This window comes from Melozone crissalis, unplaced genomic scaffold (genome assembly GCF_028551555.1).
Source record: "Melozone crissalis strain CALT ecotype California unplaced genomic scaffold, PUWL_Pcris_2 ptg000016l_1, whole genome shotgun sequence".
Classification (NCBI taxonomy): Eukaryota; Metazoa; Chordata; class Aves; order Passeriformes; family Passerellidae; genus Melozone; species Melozone crissalis.
The window spans coordinates 52,355,841-52,378,651 of NW_026535794.1; positions in this window are offsets into that span (position 1 = coordinate 52,355,841).

Genomic DNA, 22,811 nt, shown 5'->3' on the forward strand with positions numbered 1-22,811 from the left:
TCCAAAGTTCTGCTTATACAGATTGAGCTGGCAATGGCTTCCTCCAAATACATGTATTAACCTTTGTAGTGGTCACCTCAGCTTGCCTGACAAGGAGACATCTTAGGCTTAATAGCCAGATGTGTTTCTAAAGAAGATGCCAGAGCTAATGGCAGTTTTAGGAGTACTTTCAGAATGGACCTTGCTTTCTACATTGAGTTGCACACACAGTTGCAACAGTGGAAAAAAATTCATGACTGGCCTTTTTTCATCTTACCACCACCACAATTCCTAGACACAGAGCCATCTGTGTCTAGATATGTTGGTTGGACGTGCAGAAACATCCACATAATGAGCAGAGTGGGATCAAATGGAAGGCAGATAGTAAAATCCTTCTGAAAAGAAATGGCCTGTCAGTGATTGAACAGTTTTAAAGCTCCCTGTAACTGCACTGAACAAAGAAAATGCCTCCAAGATATTTTCATCCAGCTTCTGATAAGATAGCATGCTGTGTGCTGTGTTCAAAAGGATAATGTTTTCTCCCTAGTCAGCTTTTGCTGAGGAAAACGGCTACTTCTATTTTTTTCTTGGAGCAGCTCAGATGGAAGGAATGAGATTTTAGCAAGTCTGCAGAAAAGGGTGGGGTGTCCTAAAGAGAATGCTAAAATGGAAAAATTGACTCCCTTGAATTGAAATGATTCCATTATCATTTGGATATGATATAACTTAGCAAATTTCTTCTGTTTTCATAATACTGGGAATTGTTCAATTTCTCACTGTAAAGGAGAGAATTGTAAGACAGAGTTCCCTGAAAATCTCAGAAAGGTCTTCACGGTAATTGCAAGCAAATCATGGCTTTAGGTTTTAAATTCTGTCTTTTATTTGAGGGGGGAAAAGGGTCACCCAAGAGATTTCTCAGCTTTCCACTCTGGAATTTGTAATTCTTTGGTAGGCCAAATTTTTCTAAAGCATCAGCTAGAGTAGGAACAGTTTGGTCTGTCTGTTTTCATACTGAGCATTAATTATAGCCTCCCTCTTCTGATCATGGTTGCCTTTGTGACCAGAATTGGGTAGATGCATAGGAAATAAACTGCAATTCCCATCTTCATGTTACCCACTTGGGAGGTGTGTCTTTCTGTGTAGTGACAGCGTTTGGGACCCACATCTGGTGACAATGGCTCTGAAGAATGCCTGTAGCAGGAACTGAGAAGAGGTCCAGGCTGTAGAGAAGCCTCCCCACATCTGCAGACATTTTTATCTCCTGTGGGTTTGGGGGTCAGTGGGACCAAGCTGGTAGTGTACAGTTTTGCTCTTCAGCTTCACAAATGCCTCTGTTAATGCTAATTTAATCAACAGCATCTCATGCTGACTGCCTCCCTTATTATTTCTTCCCACTAGGATCTCTGAGAACTGCTTATACCAAGCTCAAAACAATATAAAATACTTTAGTCTCAGTGACAGAATGAATACCGTGAACTTCTTCAGGGGCCAAGAGTCTAAAGACCAATCCTTCATTACTTGATACACAATTATTTTTCATTCTTTTCAAATGCAGTAAAATTCAACTCTTCAGAGAGAATAATTTCGTTATTAAGAAGCTTTGAAGTGGGTATAAATGAGAAGCCAGAAATCACAAGTATTTCAGTGCAAGCCCCCTAATAAAGAGCCATGTGGGAAAATTATAAGCTGGTCTAAGGCTTCATGTAGCACTTGAATGTGGCCAAGCTCTAAGCATTCTTAAGAAACAGAGAGAGATATAGGAGGTGAAAAGCTTTAGTTTTGTCTAGTAGTTCCTCATCAGTCCAGAAGGAAGTCCAGTCTGTCCTTGTTCTTTGATAAGTACTTCAGATTTACCTATGTGAATTTTCTTCTGCATAGCAGAAGCAGCAGCAGTGGTTCTCACTCTTGTTATGTATAAGTAGTGCCAGCAGTTATCTGCTGCCACTTCTGGCTTCTTTTCCATTGGTATCTGTCTTCTTAATTCAGACACATGTTGATAACCCCTAGCAGTAGTTGCTAACGCAGCCTGTTACGCAAAATGCAGAGACAGAGCTGTAAACAAAATGATGGAAGGAATTACCACAAGCAGGCTTCAGTGTAAGCCAACCTGCAGCCATATGTGCATGAGGGCTTCAGGCAGCCCTCCCAGGTGCAGTGCTTATCTTTCCATCAAATGGATACACAATCAATAAATTACAAGAGAAATAGAAGCTAACTTTCGCTTGTGTATTGGTGTCATGGCGGGTACAGCTGGTGCAGCAGAGAAAAATAACAGACTCTGGAAACTGGCAAAGCAGATGTGATCTCCTGCTAATAAAGTGAGGCCTCTGGAGTGGTAGGAGCCAAGGAGGAGCTGGCAGAGACAGTACCTCCCCTGAGGGCTCAAGGAGTACAGCTGCCATTGCAACTCAATCTTGCCACCTCAGAGCTTTGCTCCTTAGCAGCCAACTTCATTAGCAGTGAAAGAGATGCCATGGTGGTTCACTGCCTTCTGAAACTGACTGCTCAGCACACCTCTCGCCTTTGGAGTGGTGGAAATGTTACATGTTTCAGGATCAATTCTCTGAAAACCCCTAGATAACAAAACTCTTAGCACACCCCTGCAGCCACATTTCTCTTCACAGAGAAAAGCAAGGCACAATTCTTCCCAAGAATATTTCTGAGATTCACATTCTCTGAACGTCAGAGAAAGCAGAAACAATTCTTACCATTTGCTTTGCCTGTATTTGTGCAAAAGTAGAGTGCAATATGGAGATTTCTTACCCAAAGTGATGGTGTTTTGTTTCCTTGGCCTATCAGGGCCAAGTGTGTGTGCGGGGACTGTTGGCTGACAGTCATGAGATTCTGGGCAGTGAGGTGCAGTTGAGTGCTTGGCAGATTCAGTTTAGATGTAATGTAACATAGAATAATATAGTATAGAATAATAGAGTACAATAAAGTAATTAATTAGCCTTCTGATAGGATGGGGTCAGATGCATCATTTTGTCCCCTTCATCAGGGGCAGAAGTATTCCCTATACACCCCTAGCACGCTGAAGCCCATGACTGGCCTGTCCCTGCAGCCTCCAGTAGCCAGTGACAACTTTCTGACTGCATTGATTTTGTGGCTTGTACCCATTGTATTAGTCAGAAGAGAGCTGTGCTTAAAAGGAAGCACAGTTTAGCTATGATAAGAAAAGATGTGGCTGGGCCATGTTTCTGTGCCAGACAGGAGAGCTCTGCTGCCTCACCTGGCCACATATGAACAAAGCCCTGGGAACATTTTTTGTGAAGGAGCTCCAGGACGCCTCCTCTCAAAGGTGGCAACAGTGATAGCCCTCAGCAAAATTCTTGCAATGGAAAAATATTGATAGCCAATTGGGAAATGAGTTTATCTGCCTGAGACATTACTATGGTTAGAAACTGAACTGCTTTACCTGCTTCTGCCTCTCCATCCCTTACCCTTTGACATTAAACGGAGATTATTGTTGTACTTTGAAGTACTCTGTGGGTGTGTCAGTTGTAACCAACCAACCAAGAAGAATCACAGTCCTGGGCTGTATCCCAAAGTCTTAGCCATTTTATTCCGAGTTACAGAAACCAAAAACAAGGGAGACATGTCTGTCTTTCCCCATCATTTCCACTTTCCCTCTCCTTAAGCCAGTTTAATCATCTAAAATATTCACAAGTGAATGGCTGTTGATGTCTCGGTGTCTTTTACTGCAAGTCCAAGTGATGGCACATCTCCTTCCCAGGTATATCAAACTGAGCAGTTTCCCAGGCCCTGGGCATCTGGTTCCTGCTGTGCTCTGACCTACTGAGCCATGGCTCTTGTCCATCCAGGACCCTCAGTCGTCTCATTACTCAGGATGTGAACATTAAGGAAACACCTCAGCATTCATAATTTGCATTGTTCACTGTATCATCTCAGCCATTCAGTGCTTTTCTTCTCTCACCTGCTCTCACAACTCCTTTCATGATCCCCATGTGCATGGACCTCCTGTTCCTTCCAGCAAACATCCATACATCTACTTTATTTGTTTTTCAGCAATAGGTCGAGGAACTTTCTGACTTTTCATCAACCTTAGGTCATATTTTTCCAAATATAATCAAGGAGATGGCAGTACTGTGCTGTTTAAAATTGTTTGTTCTGCTTTCTGCCAAGAGTGAGATCTGGAGTGGCACAGATTAGGCGTAGGTTGGGTTCAAGAGGATCTGCATGTCCCCTACAGGATGGAGCAAAACTGGCAGGATAAATGTTAGCAGTGCAGTTTGTGTGTATGTCAGGCAATCCACCTTTTTTGTGAGCAGAGAGAAGATGCCTGTTTAGGGACCTATGCTCTGGATTCTTTGTTATAAACACTTAATTATGCTGATCAACTCTCCTTCACCAAAAGTAGAGCACGTGACAAGCTTGGGAAGAGTTGCCAAGCTGTTAGGACTGTCTAAACAAGTTCAGAGCTGACATTTGATTTCAGAAAGCTCTGTTCAAACTTAACCTTAAAGAAAGCTTTTCTTTAGTTTGGGTATCAGGAAGCTATACATATATGAGGCTCAAAGACCACACAAAGAAATCACTCAGTATGTATCTCTCATCACTATCTTCTAACCCCAGAAGATCTTAGAACAGTCTAGAAAATTGTAGTTTTCAGAGCTTTTAGAGAAGGACCTCTGAATAACACAAAAATTGCAGAAAAGTGCATCATATAAGCAAAAAAAATGGCCTCTCCTATTTTACAGTAAGTCTGAATAAAACTCCAAAATTCCTTACCCCTGCTCCCTTGAATGTTTAATAGTAGTTGGGTAGGCTGCATACTGGTCTGAGTGGAAGGATAGAAACTGAAAGAATAGCACTGAAAAGATGATTAACTGAACACTTGTTCTGAAAACTCACTTATTATTTTAAAGAAGTGCAAGAGATGATAGTTTTAAAGTGCCAAGAGTTATGGATGAGCAGCAGAAAAGCATGAAGATAAAGTAAGCCAACAGAACAGCATCTGATAAATAACAGATATAACACATTGAAGAATAATTTGCAAAATATGTTTACTTTAAGCTTAGGTCTTGTTAAGAAAGAGATTATTTTGGTGATTTGGCATCTGATGAATTAGGAGAGCTCACTTGACTAGCACCCCAAGCCAAGTGGCTGGCAGGTGAGAGATGAGACTGGCTTCAACTACTGATTGACTCTGTATAGAAATAGTATTTTAAGTGTAGGAAGTTTCATTTGGTGCTGTGCACAGCTGTGCTGTGTCAATAGCACAAACCGGGTCAGGATGGGTGTTTACACATGGGCAGGATTTCAGAGGTCATGCTTCCCATTAGAACAAGGCCATTATTTCAGTTTCTGGTACAAGGCTAAAAATGGTCTAGTAGGTGTCAAATGTTAGGTCCCTGAGGTCAGGAAATGAAGCTCAGCAACAGCTGGAATAGGTTGCTTATAGATGAGAGACCTCCAGGTTTTCTCTCTGTCACATATGTCAAAATGCCCTTACACAAAGCCTAAAAAATGGGTCCTTCTCTGAAGTAGAATATTGCCTGTTTTAAAGCAATATTTTCTAATCTGATAGAGCTCCCATCTGTCCTACCTGCTGAGTCTGCTGCTGAGGAGTGCACTTTGCTTCTACTGACTGCCAGCAGCTCTTTTGCAAACCACTGACTCCCAAACTCTAGCCAGTTCCATGTGGCAAATATGCAAAACCAGTGATGGTGAACAAGTTCTTCTGAGGCCACCACTCAGTCTACAACCCCTCGTGACAGGTGGCCAGACAGAAGGACCTGGCTTTAGGTCATCAGAGACCTGGAAGCAACAAGAGTGATGATCACAAACTTTGCTGTCCCAAAATTACAGTATCCCAGAACATCAATTTAATAAACACTTGTCAAAACTGTGGCTTTGTTGCTTTTGGCCTCCCAAGCCTGGTGTTTTGGTTTTGGTTCTTTTTAAGGAATACAGAGAAAATGCACCTGCACTGCCAAGCACTAAGAAAGTTCAAAAGGGTTGAACCTAGTTCAAAATGGAGAGGCCAGCTCATGTGTATCCATGCATAACCCCCAAATGTAAAAATTACTTACTGGACAGTGTGTGTGAAATACCAGACCTCCCTTTAAGGCTGGCAGTGTGGTTCCAAGACTGTCAATGTCTTCAGAAAGCACAGCCATCACAAATGCCCCATTAGTCAAGGGTTGGCTGGTCCCACAGCTGTCACTGTGAGTGCCTCTCCTGGGTTCCATCCACAAAGGATTCACTTGCCAGCACCAGTCTTTCATGGAGAAAGGGGCAGTGGGATGGCAGGACCATCTGCTTAGTTTCAAAGGACCAAATCAGGGCCAGAAAGTAATTATGAGTGTGTCACAGGGAAGGTGCAGCACAGGGCCATTTTGCAACTCCCTGAAGAGAGAGTGGATCAAGTTATGTTTTAGCTACACTGAAATTCACTGTGAAGAACTTCATCTTCAGTGATGATACTTAGAGATTACTGTCTGAAAAAGGTAAATATAACTTCAACTTCTACACTACTCTCTGGTAACATTGAAGATATCTTTTTCTACATGTGTATGTAAAGCTATATAAAACCTTCACAATGGAAACGAAATGTACAAAGTATTATAGCAACAGAAATTAATGCCTGGACATTTAAAGCTCTATGTCAAAATTTAAGATCGCAAAAGAGAAGACAGATTTTAAAAAATGTTAAGCCACTCACAGAAGTCAGTGAGTGTTAGAAGTCAGCTTAGTACTTTTACTTCCTCAAGTACACAGCTCTGATTTATACACTGAAAGACATTTTCTTGAATTTCAGCCTAAATCTCAATGGTTTCAGGGGGAATGTGCTTGCTCAGTAACATAATTTTAATCCTATATCTTATTGCCTCTTGAAGCTATAGGAAACATGGAATAATAACACAAATCACCACGTACTGAAGTTTGACTTTTCCCATGGCTGCCATTCTCACAAAATAAATGAAGAAAAAAGAAAAGAAATTAAAGCAAAATTTTAGTAAATAGTTGTCTTGCTGATGACTTATTTATTTGGGAAGGACCTAAATATTTCAAAAGCCTAAACATTTTTCTTTTGACAAACCCCCCCCATATATATAAGTTTCAAAGACACTTTTTAGTATTCTCCATAGAAAATAAACTTTTTGCTTTCATCCATTTGCCCATTTGCCTGATCTCTATAAAGTACAAGAGAAGTATACTTTTATGCTCTATGCTAGCACTCTATGCCAAAGTATTTCTGCTATTTCATATAAAATACACAATTACAAGTTCTTTTACATAAGCCTCTTGGAGTTTATTGCTTGTAAGCCTGAACTGAAGACAGTAGACACTATTTTGTTCTGAGTTGCTATATATTTTGACATTTGTCTAAGGGGATAATTCATTTAGCACTGTAGGACTGTTGTTTAAATTCCAGAAGGAAATATGTCTTGTTTTGAAAGAAAGATTTGTTTAAAATCACAAATCTAGAATAAGAAGCCAAATAATAAGGCCAAAAAAGGAAACAAAAACAATTCTTACAGGATGGACCTCTAGGCTTAGAATTGCCTGATGTATGAGCTGTCAGAAATCCAAATTTCACCATGTGCAGATAAATGTTTTGCAAAATCCCTAAGTTAGGACTTTCTTGGCAGGATGTGTTTCCTGAGCAGCTTTTTGAAAAATTCAATCCCTTACAATTGCAAAAAGCTTGCAAAATGGTGCCTCTCCACAGCAAAAGTAAAAATTCCATGATAGGGCCTATTTTCAACATTTTGCTTGTGCGGGCATGGTGCCTTATTTCCTTGCCACTTCTGGAGCTAATAAAGGTGTGGATCCCTTTGGTTCAGTTGTGATACATGAAGCTCCTAAACATTTTTGTGTCAAACTTATTGAGTATTTATGAGGTAGAATAGAGCATCTGAAAACTTTGGCGCATCAGTTGCTAAAGAGGTGAATCCCAGGTGCTAGGTATTCTGTGTGGGAGGATAACGTGAGCAATGAATGACCTACAGTAATGTGAGAAACAGGAGGTTTAAGACTCTATGCATTCAAGACACCTTTATTTTGTATTTGTCTGCAAGGTTCACACCAAGCCAGGAAGGTAAGTATCAAACATTTGGAATATTTTAAAACTAGTCTCGTACCTTAAACTGACTTTCTGTTAGGGGATTTCTTTCACAGGATCTAGGACAGGAATGCAGAACACCTTTGGTCCCATTGTGCTGTTTCTTGGGGAAACTCTTTATTGAATTTTCCCAAGTAGGAAAGGGTTATGGAAAAGAGGGATTGGACTTAGGAGGCATCAGTCCACCCCAGACTTGCACTTAGATGGAGTAAAGCAAGGCCTGGTTTCTGAAGATGGTTGGCCCATACTGCCCTTCACCTGCTAAGTCTCACTAGATCATAACCAGCTGTATGCAAGTGAGAGGTATGGGTGGCAGGGACTGCAAAGAGAGAAGGCTCAGCTGACGTCTTTTCAACAGGAGGGTGTCCTGCAGCTTCAAGGTAGCTTAGCATATACAAAGAGGAAAGTTTGCAGCAGAAGTTATATGATGCCTCTCTGGCAAACAGACGACAGGTTGTGGAATTCTCTAGTGTCTGTGCACATCTTTCTACTGGATTAAGAAGGTCTGTGTATTCCAGCTCTCTAGTATGTGCAAAGCTAGTTGTTGGGAAATGGAGATGCAGCTGCAGTGAGTGCTAGTTAGCTCAGAGCACAGAGCATTAGCCCCCTGGTTTACTAGCTTCATGCAAATTCATTGGTACACTGTGGGCCCAAAAGGGATGCCATGAGCAGTAACCTCATGGTTGTGTGAAGAACTATTCACTCTATTGCTAGGGAGTGCTAGATCAAGTTCTGTAGTGAAAATAAATAAACCTTTTGTATTCACTCCTCCAGTGACATGACAATTTCAGATCCTCTCTGCTCTGCTTGTTAGAAGCCTTATTTCCCATCTGAGATGTAGTTACAGCTCATTTATGCTCAATCTGAATTGAACACCTAGGGGAAATCAGGATACATGATATATATGCAGTGCTTGAGGTGGACTGTAATTGTACTGAGGGAGCTGCCAGAGAGGTCTGCTCAATGGACAAAGGTGTTTGGAGAAGGGTTGTGCCCTCACAGTTATGGGAGAACATTTTTCCATATTATCAAAACAAAGCCTCTAGCTCAGCTAGTCCCAGTGGATGGTGAGGGTAGGAAAGACTCTTGCCTTCTAAGCCAAATTTATAATAAAATTTCCAAACATCTTTTGCCTCTTAAGCTCAAGTAACAATAGGCTTCGTTTTCTCAGCTTCAGCTCTGTTCACTGAAATGAGAAGTATTGGTTCCCCAGGGGAGAGCTGAAGCAAAGTAAAGCAAGCTGTGTGCAATTACTGCTTTCTGAAAAGCAGGAGAATCTGGGCCAATACAAATGGTGAGGCTCAGTTCTTGATAAGAATTTTTCAGAGCAGCACTGAAGGGCAAACCCCACAGCCCTAATTCAGCTAAATCACTCCATGTCACATTCTCACCAAAAAAAAGACTGAGCACTTCGTCTGTGAACTACAGTTTCTTTCTCAATTCCTTTTAAAAACAATATCTAAAAGACAGCATTTTCTTCTGCATCTCATCTTGCTGTAGCATTGCTGGTTGCCAGAGAAGTCCTCACTGGGCATAAATTGCAGATAGTAAGTCAGTGGTGTTTTAGGATCAAGCAATACCCTCCACACACCCCAGTTGTGCAAATAAGGGTGAAAATACTTGCACCATTTTCAAATGCTTCCAGTTTTGTGAAATTTACATCTCTTCTACTATTCCTGCCCCAGTGCCCTGCCCTACATGTGAATATCCACAAAAATCTGTGAGGAGAGGGGAGTGCAGCTGAGGGGTTGTCACCCAAATAAATTTATTCTTTTGCATACAGTGGGTTCATACTCTGGTGATTTAGAATATAGTCTTTATCTTCCAGGATGGCTCCTAATTTCCATGTCCTGCTATTTCTTTCTTTTTAGCCTGGGCAGCCAAGGAACCCTGCATCTCTTTCTAAGAGGCATCTGGGCCAGGAAAGGTTCTGTATTTTTCATGGAGGCAAATACACTTGTCCTTCTCACACTGCACATCTCTGCAGGCATTGTTTCAGGACTTCCAGGCTGTCTGTGAGCTGGGATCCATCTGAGAAACTGTCTGTACTCAGCCTTCCACTATAGTGGTGCTGCCTATTTTGGGCATTTGCAAAGTGTCCTCTGCTCTGCCCTTTGTCTTCCTTTGCCCTCAGAGGGACTTTTAGCACTGGTGGGGCTTTCAGGTGTTTAGTGTGAGGTTTAAATCCTGCTGAAAGGTGTTCTTCCTCTCCCTTTCTTCTGAACTATTCTTCACCTATCCATACAGTTGATGAGGAAGGCGTTTGTTCTAGAATGGATTTTAAGAAGTATTTTAATGTGCATTGAGGCATTGTGATTTTAATAATTACTGCCCAACCTCCTTGTACTTTTGAGGAGGAGAAAAAATGGGCTCCTCCAAGTTCTTGAAGGATGGCTAGTTTTAAAGTTAAATTATACAGATCTACAATTGTCAAAACACATATGTGTTTATTGAGTATCTTAATGTGTTAGTGCAGTTTTTAAAAGGCCTCTTCTTCCATTCAAGCTGCCAGGGATAATGTCAATATACATTCAGAGTCCTAACTGAAAATACTGCTGATGAATAGTGCCCCTCACAGAGCCTGTGATGGAGAGCAAGTTAAACTGAGTAGCTAGACTAAACTTTGTGTAGTCCAGAGGTTCCTATTTAGGACACTACACACTGCTTTCTTGCTTAATGGTGCCATCTTTCTTTATATAAAAACAAAACAAAACAAGCAACACTTGTTGCCATAGTTATTAAGCTTTTGAAAACAGAAGAAGCAAACTCTGAAAACGCAGTAAGAGCTGCTTCACGCAAGGCAAACACTGACACAGCAGCCTCACTGCTTACTCTGTGTTCAAAGCACAGCATGCATCCACAAAAACCTTGCTGCTGCTTACTAGAACAGCAGCTTACAAGAGGATGAGATGTTTTATAAAAGGGACTTAAAGAAAATGAGAAAAGAGTACATGACCATGCAGTGGTTAGTGATAACTGCTCCACTTAGCTCCATGCTGAGCTTCAAAGCAAATATCCAAGCCCTTCCAGCAAAAAGAACTGTGATTGCTGAACAAGTACATGTATGGGAGACCACTCTTCCAGTTACAGCAGGTATCCTTATGTTGTATCATTTCTTTGTGAGGCCAAGAGTTGTGTATTTGTTTTTAAGAACTGGAGCAGTTGTGGATTTAGAAGCATTTGGTACTTTTTCTTAATAATTGCAATAATTACTTCTCTGTCTGTCCTCTTCAGCAAAGAGGACTGAGGGACATGCTCTCAACTTTCTGATCTGGGCTAAAACATTTCTTTGTATAAGAGGAGGTGCAGTCTCACAACTCTTCTGATGGAGAAGGAGCTGAGCCTGGTTCTCTCACATGGCAGATTATCAGAGTGTTGAATTACTGCTTTACAAGGGCCTGGGAACATCCCCCCAGAATCACCATATACTCTTTCCCCTCTAGCCACACTTGGTTGGAGTGAACCAGGAGAGACAGGAGTGTCAGGGTAATAGGTACAAGGTCTTGGTGGGACTTGAGCATGAGTAAGGTATGAGCTGGATGGTGACATCAGGCACTGGTGTGTGTCAGCTGAGGTGTATTTCATTGTGAGTTATGTGAGTTATGTCCTGTCAGCTGGGCTGGTAACTGATTACCTGCAAAATACCACATAAAATCCCTGACCTTTTATCTCCTTGCTTTCCCAAGGGGGATTGCTCACTGCCAACACAGAACTGCTGAGAATAAACATCACCAAGCATCTTTCCCCTCACACTTTCAATGGGCTGTCCTGAACTTTCTCACAGACTGATACTGATATAAGATACTGAAATGAGAGTTGCATGTTGTCTCAAAAAAATTGGCCTTTTGTACAGAGAAATTGCTCTTCTCCCATGGCAAGGAATTCCTTTTTTGGATGGGGGAATTTTTTAGTTCTTGCCAATATAATATATACAATCTATGAAACTGAACCCAGAGAATACACTCATGCTAAAGTCAGGATAGTTATCTTTTTATTCCTTGTAGTTTAAAAAGAAATTTTGTGTAACTCGGCAAATTCCTTTAACTGCTAAGGCCACAGCTTTCCCATGCTGCTCCCTGCGTTGCAGCAGTAAAGCTATTTGTGAGGCTGGGCCATGAACCATATTACAAATTGATTTTGAAACAGGGCAGGGGAGGGGTAGAGTAGAAAACCACCCAGCAAGAGCCGCTATTTTTCTGCCTCCTAGAACTACAGAGAGAGTTGCGCACTCCTATACAAAGTGAGTGTCCCATGGGCAGTGGAGCAGTTTCAATTCAGTGACTTTTTACAACCACCCCAGACTCACTTTGCATAGGGCACAAGAAGAAACCAGGCATTCAAGGAGTGAGGCAGCAAAGAATTAAGGAAGAGGTCACAAAATCTGAAATAAATGTCATTGTGGGAAAATGATCAAAGCATACGCCCAGGGAAGATAGATGTAGACCGCCTAAAACAGCAGTGCAATCCTTTAGGGAATGGGGTTTTCACTGGATCTGTGTTGCAATTGTTCTCATGGTTCATGCTTTCTAAATCCATAGCTTGCTCTGACTTGTAATGGTGTGAACTTGATGAACTGCTGCTTGGGTCATTCGATATTTACTGCAGTAATTTAAACTTGGGGTTTTTTTCCCCCTCAATAAAATAAAACTGAAAAGAAACACTCCAGGCTCTTCTGCAATACAAATTTAATCCCATAGATCTACAGATCAGAACTGAATAACAGACATAGAAAATGTACTTGAAAAGATTAAAATAATTAAATAAATAGCTTTCTATAGAAATAATTTTTTTAAACCTTGTGGAATGAGATCGAAAACTGAGGTGCAATCTGTTTATGACCATCAACGGAGTGCAGTTCAAAGGGCTTAAGTGAATTCTGAGGGATTTTTTTGAATAGGAAATTTGCAGGTCATCTTCCTCTCAGTGCTGCAGTCCCCTTAGCTTTCTCCTTGCCAGCTTTAAAAAGAGAAACTCTCTTCTCCAAATCTCTGAATGTGTTTGATTTCGGTCCCTGCTCCAATTTCTCAGCTGTTACTTGAAGGCCATTGTGAGGTTTGGAGTACCTTCTCTGCCTCCCTTGCTGGGCGCACAAAAGTCCCTGATAAAACTGGGGGATTTGCCAAAGCATATAGGCTCTGAGGGTGTCCCCAAAACCATGGCTGCCCTTGCAGAAAGAGCAAGCTTGGCACCTGTGACCAGGCAGCCCTGGGAGGCAGAGCCATTTGGTTAGGTGGGGAATCAAGAGCGTACCAGGAATCTCTTTTTGCATGCTAGGATTTGCAGCTTGTGTTGCTCACATCAGTGGCTCCATCTCTGCAGTGTCCAAATGGTTCAGCATCAATAATCCCAGGCACTGCACCCTGGTGTTGCTGCACCCTCCCCTCATTTCTTTCAGCCCCTGCATTTGCTCATATCCCTGCAAGAATGTTGAACATTTATTGGGCCAGAGGAAATTGAGAAAAACAGAAAGAAGGGTGCAGTGATGCCGCTCTGCAGTAGAACTTCTATTTTGTTAGACATCCAAAGTCAGATGGCTGTCTAACAGTGCATTCAGGTTTAGGAGCTTTTTAAGCTAAAAGGTAAAAGCAGATGGACTCAATTCAATATGGAAACAGCCACCATTCTCTTTGCATTCAGTCATGAGACTAAGACCCTGAATGAAGTTCAGCAGATGAACAATTGTCCCTGTCTGAGGATCATAATCCTTAACTAATTATCAGTAGGTAGTCTTTGTGAAGTTGTGATTATGGGAGACATCCCATCGAAAGATATGGCTCTGCTGTGTGCCCCCTTGGAATGCATTTGATGGATTTTTTCAGTTTCTGCTTTTGAAACTCTCAGAGAAGTGAAAACATTATTATACCTCTCTGCCTGCTATATCATCTAGCCATCTCCTTTCCCAAGCAGCACAAGAATGTTCAGTCTACAAGTGGGACTTTGGTGTGTGCATCTCATGTGTCGTCTCCTCACATTTACTCAAGTACAAAAGACTCATGGTAACCCTTATAACTATTAGGAAACAGGGGCCTTCTACTGATTGTCACTATATTCATGTGGAAGACTGTTCTAAGCACTATTTGTGTTTTGTATCATAAAAAACAAAAACAGCCACCCAAATGTCATAGCAATGTGTTGCACCATTTCTTGCATAAAACCTGAGTTTGAGGCTCATGGGCTGGCATTCACTTTGGATCATTCATAACTTAAATGCATTAAGATATTTTCTAACTTAAAATAAAATCCATCTGCTCACACCTTCATAATATCTATCCAAACCATACTGAAATAATGTGTAAACTTTGTGTAAAGCCCAAGGAGGAGTGACATCATTTGAAATTCAGCCCAGATTTGGTCAGGACCTGGCCCCAGTTTACTAGGTTGGTTCAAGAACTCCAGAGACCTGGTTCAAATTGCAGCTGATGAACACTGTGTACTATTATCCACATTTAAATTGTCACACAAAGAGGCATTTTTGCTCCTCCCTCCTTTCTTGAGCTCTGTGTCACCATTTTTAGAACTCCTTTGGTTGCTATTGGCAAAAATAAGGAAACTATTGTGCAGAAAACTGGAAGAGAAAATTTAATGGTGGAGAGTTATCTTAAGAACTGAGTAGAAAACTCAGGTGGTAAACTGGGAGAAACAAGACATGACATGTATCACACATGCCTCTGGAAATAAATGTCAGGAAGATACATGTTCTTCTGGCTCTGCCAGCTCAGACCTTTTGTTTAGAAGTTATGTTGGTCTAAACTGTTCCCTTCTGTCACAGCTGATCCCAGCTGGTTCTTCCCACATTATCCTTCCTCACTGTACATGCACACATTTGTTTTTCAGCACCAGCTGCAGCTCAGAGTGGGGCTGGAATAAACTCCTTTAAATCTTTTGCAGTATGGTTCATTGATGTAGTTCCTGATCCCAGCCCATGCATGCATGAGTTTAGGAGTGTGACATCATGGAGCAAGACCAGGAACTCCCTTAGCTGGCACCAAATCCATGACACAAGGGCTGTGCGCTGCTCTGAATTGCCACCTGCCCATGAGCAGATTGTTCTATGTCCTGTCCCTACTGTGCTTCTCTCTGAAGCCAAAAGACCTTGCACATGGCCATCCATCTCTCAGAGATGTTTGGGGGATTAAAAACCTAATGCTGCTACAGGCCAAGGTTTCTCAAGCTGATACTGGACTGATAAAATTGAACTGAGAACCTAAAGAGTTCCAAAATAATACTCTGAATATTAGAATTGGGGCATATTTGACAGTGGTTGTATGGAAATAACTAGATTTATGCTCACTTCCAAAACCCTCAACATGATCAAAAAAAACCCACTGCATTTCCAGGTCATTTGAGCTTTCAGAGATGGCCTGTACTGCCATTATTTTCCCCCATTTCATAATTTGTTAAAGGAATGAAAGAAAAGTAAAAAAGTATCCCACATGAGTTTTTAAACAGAAAAATATAAGCCTCCTTAAAATGGATCAGCAGAACATCTTTAAAATTTCAGAGAAATCTAAAGATTTTGGCATGTCATGCAAAAGAGTGGAATTACTGTCATCCAACTCTGAAAAGCAGGCTTTGTTATCTGCTGTCTATTGATGCTCAAAATATGCACCTTCAAAAGTGAACTTTCCCATTTCCAATGAGAAGAGTGATCAGAATCTCCCCAGTACTCTCCCTGTTCCCATGCTCCTGCCTCTTACTGCATACAAACCAAATAAGATGTTAATGAGGATTAAATCCAAGTCAAGTTAAAAACTCAGTTGTTTCTTCTTCCAGCATGGTTAGATTAATTTGCAAGACCATTGTCTCTTTTTCATCTTTATTACACTGTTTATGAGCTGACAGAGCTGTGCTTGTACTTTTGAGCAAAGACCAAGAATGGAAAACATAATCCTCAAGGTGCCTTAGAAATTTTAGGTAGAAAATCATTCCTGTTTTCCACACACACCTTGCTGTAAGTGTCAAGATCAAGTATCTGGTAGTATTTGCTTTTGACAATGAAATAAAGATATTTTTCTTTCATATAATGGAAGAGTTAATTTGTTTTTTACTTAAGAGAAAAAAAAGCTGTCTGACTTACCAGTCATCACAGAAAGACTTTTACAGTTGCAAATGGAGGGGCATAGGTTGCTCACATCTTGCACTTCTCTCTGCTGTCTTTATCTTGATGAAAGACACATTTCAGACAAAAAATGTAGCCCAAAGTTTGCTCTTCTGATGTGTAGAGTAGGGAAAGAGTCCAGTGATATTCTTGTTAAGAGGAGTGGGCATGAACATAAATAGTGGATTTGCTTTAAGTGTCTAATTTGTGTTTGTTTGTGTTGTTTATCATATTTGCAGCATTTCTGTAATAAATATAAGCCTATCCTAAAGTAGAGCAATTTTATCAAGTGTAAAAATGACACTCAAGAAACCACTTCTAAGCAGTTCTGGGATCATCTTAATGCAGGGCAATAATTTGCACCTTTGGAGTGCAAAAACTGGAGCCTGAGAGAAAATAAAGTGTTTGTAAAATGTCACATCTTTGAAATGAGAAAGTGTTGCCTCTCTGAAATGCCTGTCCTGAGTCTTCCCTCCACAGTTCCTGGAGAACAGGCAGAGCAGAGGAGCAGGAATTTGGCTACAGTGACCAGCAGAGGAGGAGCAGCTACCTAGGGTGGGCTGGGGTCCCACGATGTGACATCACAGTCCCCCAGTTACTGGGGATTTTACTGCGTAAAAAAAAAAAAAAAAAAAAAAAAAAAAAAAAAAAAAAAAAGGAGAGAAAAGAGAGAGAGGGAGAAGAGAGGGAGAAAATAACAAACATGGACAGTTCATTATGCTAATAAAGCTACTGTAAATTTTTTTGTAACTAATCTTTTATGGATTTTATCAAAAAAACCCTAATCTTTGTCATCTCCATGGTTCTAAGAATAATTTGGTGATTTAACTCCTTAGAAAGATGTTTCTTTTTCATCAGCTCATTTTCTCAGACTTACTTCATGAGGGAGACTTGTCAAAAATATTCCAAGAAGTGAAGCAATACCAGGCAAAAGACTGAGTGTTTTGAATATAGTGATATATTTCTTTGAAAATCCTTGAAGCAGATGAAATTATAGACAGAGATGTTTCACTGTACCTTCAGTGAGAACTTTCAGAACTTGTCATTTCAGAGCAGCTGGAGCCTTGGCACAAGCTCCCATGTTATGTTTTTTCCTTTAACTCTTCCATGGAAAGAAATTTTTTTCTCCCCCAAACTATTTCATTGTTAGCATTATAATGAAAATAAACAAATTTACTACACACTTAGAAAAATATAAAGCCTTATCCTTGCCTTGTGCAGACCTCTGTTCATATTCATAAAACTAAACTAATTTTCTTTAACTGAGGAAGTAGCCTTTAATCTGTTCTTCAACTACTAAATGAAGAATTATTGCCTATGTTTCAGATCGACTTAAGTGTGAATGTACCATAAATCTTTCCTCTCTCTTTTTTTTTTTTTTTTTCCCCTAATGCAACCAGTAGTCTCTATTCTCCAAGCTTTAAATTCACCTTGTCTTCACAGAAGTTAATTTTCCATCTGAGAGGCATGGTCTGTATTCTGTTCCCAAATATTTTCCATGCCTTTTGGTCATCTCTTCTAAGTAAAAATAGCAAGAAATTGTGTTGTCATGCAACCTGCCTGAGCATAGATCAGGGATTTCTTGCACAGACTGTGCACTTTAATACCAAAGGTCTGATCTTTGTTTCAGTATTTCACTTTCCTTACCTGCATGTTTCCCTACTGCTGACTGAGGATTCAGTAGAAAATGACAATTTGAAGGTGATGAGAAGCCTGCCTGAAACAATCAGGACTGGGCTGACTGTTCCACTAAGCCTGAATTATTTTGTGGGATAGAGTTTAGGCAACGTACATTAATACAGCTGATGCACTGCAATTAAAGAGAAAAAGCATAAGACCATGCTCACCATTGCTCATTATTAATGATCATGTCTGTGTCAGTGGTTTTTTTGCACCTCTGCCTATTAGCTTTTGAAGTTGAACATGCTTAATGGGCTTATTTGAGGGAGGAAAGATGACAATAAGATATTGGAGAAAGCAGATCCATGAAAAAATAATGATGATGGAAAACACAGTGAGTAGAAGGAAAGTAATTCATAAGAGAAACGGATTAGAGACCTTTCCTTGCCTTTCTCATTTTCCCTCCTGAGAGTGAGGGAGTACATCCTTCAAAACTTTTTGTGCACCATTTTTTTTCCATTTCAAGGACAAAATGGACCATTGCAGTAAATCAGTCTGATTTCCTTCATAACATTAGCCACAAAACTTTCCCAAATTAGGCTTTGATCAAAACCATGTGTGGAGGAGAGGACAAAAAGGAGCCATGCCGTGAAAAATCAGCTGTTCTTTCTAGGTGACGTGTGCATGTGGTCCATCCTATTGCTTGAATTTGATGCAATGCAGAGCCCTGGCAAGGCTGTTGCCACTCAGTCAGGATGGCAGCCACATGCTGAGGCAGTGAGACAGGAGATAAGGTGGTAAGGTAAGGGATAGTTTTGCTTTATATAAATATCTGTTGGTTTCCATGTGTCTTTTAGCTTGAGCTTCCACTGTCTGTACTTTTAAATCAGGACACTGGGCTAGACAGATCTTTCATCAGAGGTAGTCTGAAAGATCCTATGTTCCAGGATCTAGAGGAATTCTTATACATATGTTTCAGAACATTTTCATTGTTTTTCCCCCAAGAAAGAGGTGAGTTTTGCAAGTTTTATAAAAATAAGCTGACAGTTTTCTGATTTTCTTCCGTGTTTTCATTTTCTTCAAGTGAATTAATCTTTGCAATATCCTCTACTAAAACAAAAAAAATGGTACTGAGACTCAGAGACTTGATTCTAACTAACTGTATGAAACCTGCTGGTTCCAAAAGCTTGCTAAATACTCATTCAAAGTAGATTTTACAAAATTAGGAGCATACTGGCAACTTACTTTCAAAGATGAGGCTTTTCAGCTCTCATGGATCATCTACCTGAATATTTCTTTGTGCTTCCTTTGGTGTCCTGAAGGAGTAAAATTGAGAAGACAGGTTTCATTCCTGGGAAAGCACTGTGAACTGTTGAATTTACAGGGTATTTTGAGATAGCAATGTGCAAATAAATTTTAAGTGAGAAGAAAAATATGGGCTATCAGACTAGATGAATGATACATTTTTGTTTCAGGAATGAACTGTATCTTTGCTTAGACCCTAGCAACTCTGTTGAGCCCTCTTACTTAATCTACCTAAAAAATCCAAAGGAATGCCATAAAAATTTAGCAGTAAGTCATTCCAATATAATGAACCATTCTGAATTTAAGGAGAATTTGTCCAACCACTTGAAGGCCTCCTGCTGGCACTCAGCAGCCCGTCCAGGTCTGCATCTCCCATTTGAGTTTGAACAGTACTCCCCCTACCCTTGCTGCAGTTCTCTAAAAGTTCATGAAGTGCTTGCCTGGGAAGTGCACACAAATGGCAGTCATGAGCTTGAAGAATCCCTTTGTGGAGAGAAAATCCCCAGGGCAGCTGCAGTCCCTGCAGCGACACTGACGGCGCACGTAGGATGGGAAGGCTCCAGTGTGGAGGTGTGCACTGTGCCAGCAGATCATGCAAATTCAATATTCAGTCCCTCTTATTTCACTTGTGTCAGTGATTTCCTCAGCCAGGCTTCAGTGGTTTTGGAAGTGCAAACCTGCTGCTTTCTTCATCACTGGCAGGGCCGCTGGGACCTGCACTCGGCGCGCTCCAGGAGAGTCAGCAGCTGCTTAAATCAGGGAAGGCATGTGGCTGATTGAATCACCTGTCACATTGATTTATGGAGCTCCAAGGTCATCTCTTTGCAGCTTGTAAGTGATTTTCTTTTGGATGAAAAATATAAAAGGAGAAATTGTAGATGACCTCTTTATTGAGAGAAATGTAAAAATAATGAATAAAGACAGATTTAATTTTTTTTTTACATATAATTCTAGAGGAGGGAAAAAAACCCCTTCTGTCGTAATGACATTCCCTAGCTAAAAAAAAAATATATATATAGGGAAAAAGGCATCTTGGTCCCATGGACAACATCTTTACAAGTTACTGATCTATCTAGTGTTTTTTATTTGGTGGCTAAGTACATTGCCACTCCTCTTCAAACTGAACTTATGTACTTGCTCTGCAAGCTCCTGCCAGAGGTTAAAAAAAACCCCTGCTTACAATGCACTGTAGGTGCCCAAGCTTCTTGTTCTAGTTTAGCTGTTGTCTTTCGTCCAGCTAGCACCCAGCTCTTCATTTCATGATGATTTTCAGGGCATAACTTGTGGAGTAAAATGCTGTACTAGGAAAAGGAAGAGGAATCTGTTCTGTAAGAATACAGCAGGCATACCTGAAGTACTACTGCGAGAGTTCTCTTGCACTTTAATGATGAATTATTTCTTTGTCTGGAAGAATTTATCTTTTTAAGCTTCTAATTGAGAAAAAAGAAAATATGAAAAGCAAAATAAAGCATTTTTCATTTATCATCATTACAATAAAATGAATATGTCTGAAGAACCAGAGAAGGTCGGTTTTTTCCTGTCATACTGGAAGTCACGTGAAAGAGCAAAACTTAGCCTATTTGTTTTATTCTTTATAAAGACTTTTCCTCGTGCCTTTCATTCCTTTCACCTATCACTCCCGAGTAGGAATGTTGTTGATCACACGGATAACAATGAGAGCAAAGTTCCACAAGGACTCCCAAGCTCAGAGTTTCACCCTCAGTCTCCAGGTATCACATGCATCAAATATCACTTCTATTTTCAAGAAAGCAAAGAGCTTTTAAAGAGTGAGGCTCCTGGTCACTGACTAATGTGGAAATCAGGGAAGTGCCATGGTTCTTACCCATCAGAAATTCTCAGAATAACCAGGCATTCCCCAAAGGAGACTCAGAGTTAAAATAAGTTAAAGCTCAAACTATGCAGAAAATATTTCAGAAATTCAAAGTGTACTTTGCAGAACTACATAAATAAAGACCATTTACTGCATAAATAAAGTCCATTTTTTCTGATTTTTTACCTTGTTAATGAATCAAAGTATTTTCTTGGCACACACCAGGAAATTTTGTTCCACAGACCTGTGCAATTTCTGCCTTAACAGCTGAGCTTAGGTTCAGTTCTGGCAAAGCCACTAAGGGGATCCACAGGGAAGAACTGCAGAATTACAGAATTTATAGAACTGCTTACGGCTCTGCAACTAAACTCTGACAGCTTAAATTAGAAGTAAAGGATGGATTAATTGTATGGGTACACATCATTAATATAGATTTATTTCTTTATCATATTGCAGATAAGACAAAGCTGATGGTAAAAAAAGAAAATGCATCCTTTCAAAAGAGCTCATTGGGAAGCCTTAGCAATTGCTCTGGCTGACAGCCCCTAGGAACACAAAGTCAGGCAAAGGGGATGAACTGATTTGAAATGCATAATAATTTGTACCTTTAGAGAAAACTCAAACCAATATTTCCCTTTTTTGCTTTCCAGAAATGTTCATCATAGCTTTTCCATTATTCTATGCCCTTTTGAAATTCTAGATTCCAAACAGGACAAGAAGCAGAAGTGCAGTAATGTTGTGAAAGAAATGGTTATTCCAGCAATTCTGGCTTCTCAGGAATGAAATAAGTAGTATTATATTTTCCATATAAAAGAATAAATATATGCTTCCAGTGGCAGTGACCTTTCAGATTAAGCAAAGAAGACAAGAGCAAAAAGCACTGTCTTTGTGAGAGGCTGGATGGTGTTGACCCAATTGCTTCTGTCTGAAACACTGCTAAATAATTTATGCTTGTGCAAAGTGGATGTACAGCACTACCAGATTGCAGGGGCACATTCACTTCCACTGCACAGGAGTTCAAATGTCAGCATAAGCACCAAACTGAGGAGGAAAAAAGTGAAAGGAGCAGAGAAAAAAGGATAGACATTTTTTAATGGCAGTCAGTGTACCAAATAGTAGCTGCCTACTGGACTTCTGTGCACACAGGGAGTCAGGAAAAACAACTTTGAGTTCCTTCCTATACTCCCTGTAGTAGCGACAACCTCATACCAGGCAATTGCCTTGGAAATTTCACAGCCCATTTGCCACAAACCCAAGAGAGTTTGAATAGACCCAGACATCCAAGCACTTATCTCAAGCAAGCCTGCACTTCAGACTTGCATTTTCAAGACTTGTTTCCTTTTATCGTCTTCCATGCCATGTGTTGCAAGTGAGTTTGAACAGGGAGAGAAGGCCTCTCTCTCCTTTTCTGCCCCTGGGAGGAGCCCTCAAGGTCCTGCTGCAGTGAGAGGGCCACCAGCTGGAGCTGCCATCAGGAGCGTGTGCCTCCCAAGAGCAGCCTTGCTCAGAGACACACACTGCTCCACTGTGGGCAGGTCCATACCCACAGGTGCCAGGGATGTCTGGTTCATTGGCAACTGCTCTGCTAGACCTGATACCTGGGATCCCAAAGCTGGAGAGAATATAATATTTTATCACAAGTGGAAACATCACTATTCAAGAAGATGAAATGTCAAAGGGATGAAAGTCTTGCTTGGCATCCAGTAGATTGTCAATTTTGCCTGTTCTTTTTCCAAAATGAGCATGTTTTTAGAGAGGGAGAATCAGCAAAATTTTTCCTCTTTTCTTGAGCAAAAAATGTTTTCCTCAAAGTTTGCATCATTTCTTGAACAAAATCTAAACATCAAATAACTACAGTTTGCTTTTGTTAATAATAGTAATAATAGTAA